Source organism: Miscanthus floridulus, chromosome 4 (genome assembly GCF_019320115.1).
Source record: "Miscanthus floridulus cultivar M001 chromosome 4, ASM1932011v1, whole genome shotgun sequence".
In the NCBI taxonomy this organism is placed as follows: Eukaryota; Viridiplantae; Streptophyta; class Magnoliopsida; order Poales; family Poaceae; genus Miscanthus; species Miscanthus floridulus.
In genome coordinates, this window is record NC_089583.1 from 27,652,599 (window position 1) to 27,656,962 (window position 4,364).

Genomic DNA, 4,364 nt, shown 5'->3' on the forward strand with positions numbered 1-4,364 from the left:
TAAGGAAGTGCCTCCGCCGAGCCGAGGAAGCTGACATACTGCTCGGGAAAAACGACTTAAAATGAATGGCGTTTTTTTCATAATGGTACAGTACAATCTGGAAGTAACACCGATGATGCCACTGGTGTTTAGTAGGTAGATCCAACAGAAATTTACTGAAATTTCACAAATTAAATGTGATTTTCTACGTCACACTTTCATATTTGAATGCAAGCAACTCCCTAGGAACTCAAGCAAACTATTGAGGAAGTGTCATGTACTGGCTTCTGCATCAAGTGTACCTCTGACTCCATCTTGAAATGATATTGCCTTGGTAGCACCGTCAATCAAACAATCCAAAATACAGACTAGACCTTAGCAATCTCAATCAACCCATTTTGAAATTTGAAGCAGACACGTTTCATCTCAAGAACAAAGAAGCCTTCTCCTGCTGCCGCCAATGGCAAAACAAATGAACACAGTAAACTTGACACAACGATGTATCATTGTTGAATCCTCCCAGGTTTCTATTGCATTTCAAGTCCCCAAAATAAAGAGGAATAGGTATGAGGGATACATCTCGGCAAAGCCAACCGTGGTCCATAAACAATCACTACTGTTTATCCGTGTAGATGTCCAAAAAATAAACAGAATGACTCCTCCGCGAGGAACTGCCAGTACAGGCACAATGACAAAAGGTCGCATCCATCACCTGACTAGTTAACCAAGCCCATGATTTTGTTCACTATACAGACAAATAACTACTAATACTAATTGTTGGAACTTGAAATCATCTGCAGGGGCTTAGCCAGGAGTTCAGGCTACATAGGAGAATCTTTGTAGCTAGCAGCTGAATAAACAACACTAGCTGCGCCACTAGTTAGTTTTAGAATGGTCTAGGAGCAGGGAATCGGAAATAAGTTCCATCTTTATATCCTGCTGCCTTTTAAGATAATCCTGTGCTGTTGACGTGATTATCTTAATGAAGAAGTTTAGAAGCACAAGCCACACTATAGAGTTCCAGACAAATGTAAAAGAGGAATTCCACTGTTTCTCCTGTACCTGGTACAATTACTGAACCAATAAGAAAGTGAGATGAATAATTAAGGGCGCATAAGACAGGTCATTCAAGCTCAAAGTCAAAGGGTCACAGATTCAAACTAAAGGTACTAACCTCCATTTGTGAGTACGGTGAGACTGGGGCTGTTGGTGATAGATACTTGTCCTTGGCAGCATGGAATTTGGCAATCACAGATGGAAGGGTAGCAAAAAACCAGGAATGTGACCAAATATCCAGATTAACTCCTTTTCAATAAGATACAAGAGCTGATTGTTGCACAGGGACACGATAAAGAGTGTTTGCGAGAGAAGGGAAAATGATGCATGTCAGACAACTATTGGAGTCAAAACCACCTGACAAAAACAAAATGACTCAAAAATTCAGGAAGTCAGGTACCATAATAAGCTTAATCAGAGAGGTATCACAATTAATTTTAGTGAGCACTTTAGGAATAAGAGTTCATTTTAATTGTCAGCGATTTTATATTCTCTAATTATGGATACTAAATAAACCTACAGAATCAAACCAAATCCAGCTCATCACATTGTGTTCCATTACTGAACTATCATTAGTTTTATTGCAAGTAGGATTTTGAAGAATTAATTATGGGTAGAGAAATAAACAGGACACAACTCACTGAGCGCTTATCCTGTACTAATAGATCAAAGCAACTCATAAGAATCCTGACATAGTTTGTGCTGAAATCGTATCCAAGGGGCTAAGCTTTCAAGGCCCAACATGTAAGCTAAAGAGATGTGGAGGCTGCTCAGGCCTCAATTAATCCCAGCAGTTCCTTTTATCTTATATATGATTTGCTTTACTCACAGACTTCCTCAAGAAATTTGAGATGAATCATAAGGCGCCAATCTCAAATAGAGAAGGCAAAACTCAGGTACTCATAAAAACTACTATACATTTTATTATATTGGAAATGAAATTTACCAGCATTGTGGCATTGACTCAGTAATACTTTATCCAACATATATGTAGTAAAGAACCATATAACACCTCACTGTAAATGGTTATTTTCACTCAACAGGAATTTCAATCTCTCCTTTGGTTGAGCCTGCCTATGATACTACCATGTTTTATATAACTTTCTAACTGGAATGTTCATGTTCACATTATTATGCCAAAACATGCACAAGCAGAGCAGATCTATACCTTGACCTCCATGCCACGCTGAAGTTCTCCTGCATGCAGTCGTCCAATTGCTATTCTTCCTTTGGGCTCATCATATTCAGTATTAGATACCTTCATAGAAGCCAGCAATTAAGCATTGATATGGAGGCAACGAAAGATAAGTGCAGATATAGGCTGTGAACACCAAAACATGTTGAGAAGCCAGAAAGCTATCTCAATAGAAAATTTTTCATGATAAAACAATTGGACCTTTATAAACATGAAGCCTGGAAGAAGAAACAAAATAGATAAAGTATTCATATTATGTGTTTGGTGAGTTTCGTGCTCAAATTAGCAATGGCACCCTTTTAGTAGAAATGAGTGAGTGTCCATGTGACACTAGTTTGGGAGAGATCAGCTGTGAATATGAATCGAGATTGGAGACTTAGAAATCCAAGAGTAATAAAAATAATAATAATACAACTATTTCTTGATTGTGAATGTCGGAAGTAATTACTTTTCAATAAACTTTTCACTTTTAGTGGATGCCAGATATCAGTCATCAACAAGAAACACCTATAAATTAATTTTCCAAGACATGCCTTTCAGCATTTTAGGATAATGTTGTTGCTCATATTTGATTCGTTTGAAGTAGGGCTGTGGAGGCTGTCGGGATCACAACTTGAATAGGCATTTAATCGAACACTTAAACTACAGGCAGTGGAAATCTAGCATACAGCGCAACAAACCATAGCACAGGTTTCTTACCCAAAGGTGAGGAAGGCAGATGGAGTTGTCCCCCCAGATCAACAAGAATCCCCAGCAAAGCAATCTTGCTTATCCTCTGTGTCCCCTTTCTGAAACCAACACAATTTGACATTCCAATTCCGTTCGTCTGCTGGAGAGGGGATGGGCTGCAACCCCTAATGAGGAGCAAGAGAAGAGGAGGACGTGGGAACTCACCTGGGCTTCAGAGCCAAGGAGCATCAGCACCGGCGCAGCTGTCGTCGTGAGTATAGCATAGAGGAGAGACGAAACCATAAGATGAGGAAGCCCAGGTACTGTGCAAATCCTAGGCATGTCCATTTACGAAACCACGCGCAATGACACAGGTAAGGCAAAAGCTGGATGAAGAAAGGAGAAGGAAGGAAAACACAGGATGCAGGCCCACGGACGCGAATCCAAGTCGGGTGTACTGCCGGCGATGGCCCTGCCGCGTGGGTGGCGCACGCCTGCCCAGGTGTTGCACAGGGGGCAACCGTGCTGGGGGCCGTCGCTCCAGGGGCCACCCACGGCGGTGCACCGCCCGCGCAGGGGCCTGACGTGGCTGGCTCGCCCGTCACCGCTCCAGAGCCGCCAGCGTCGGGGGAGGAGAAGAAGAGGACGCCTGCCGCCGCTCTGGGGGCGGCCCGCGTCGGGGTAGGAGAGGAAGAGGGTGAGGTACCGCCAGATCCTGGCGCCGAGTTTCGTCGCCGCCGCCGACGACGGCGAGGAAGAGGCAGCTAGGGTTTCGTCGAGCACACGTGGACCGGCTAGATGAGGCAGCACCGAGGGAGAGCCGAGGCTCAGACGCAGCCACGACCACCAGCGTTGGACGGCGCACCATGGCGCCGTGTCGGGGGACGCCGCTGCGCCGCGCACAGGGTGCGTGGAGCCTCGGCGGTCGCGACGAGGAGCGAGGGAGAGAGCGAGAGCGCGGAGAGGAGAGAGAGGAGGGGAGGAGCGGAGCTGCTGCCGCCTGCCATTTACACGAGAGAGAGAGAAAGAGGAAGGAGCACAATTTTACATGAGAGGACCACGGTGGAGCCCAGCTCTGCAAAGCAAGCAAGGCCCCAGCAGTATGCATGCACGCGTACTCATATGCGTGCCGACCACCATGCTAGTTAGGCACCAACCATGCATGTCGAGAATCCACCGTTCCCTGCTACGCGTCACCGTTCATTTACGTGCCGTGTACAATCACCAGGAAGCCCTACTTCATTTAATGCGTTCAGTTGCTTGATTTATCTACTGCCTAATGCACGGAGGAAGACCGGTTGTGACGCGCTTCATCTGAGCTGTGAAATTTCTATCTAACGCACCAACTAAAAATAACATACGTGGGCACCCTTAGAGGCCGCCGATTCGGCGTGCCTTCGTATCTTTAATATGAGCAACCGAGAGTACGTTGCTACAATGGTCATTATATAACCTGCACTGATAC

At 45.0% G+C, this 4,364-nt stretch overlaps 1 long non-coding RNA gene across 2 annotated transcripts; it reads right to left on the reverse strand.

Moving 5' to 3' along the window:
• Window positions 1-503: 503 nt before the first annotated feature.
• LOC136551220 (uncharacterized) lies at window positions 504-4,148 on the reverse strand. Of its 2 annotated transcripts, none has more exons than XR_010782498.1 (5): window positions 3,125-4,148; window positions 2,930-3,018; window positions 2,204-2,293; window positions 1,154-1,392; window positions 504-1,041 (listed from the first exon to the last, which is right to left on the reverse strand). It is a non-coding gene; the product is annotated as an uncharacterized lncRNA (long non-coding RNA). The 2 variants fall into 2 exon arrangements; XR_010782497.1 differs by having other exon boundaries at window positions 504-1,053.
• Between the last annotated feature and the right edge of the window lie 216 nt (window positions 4,149-4,364).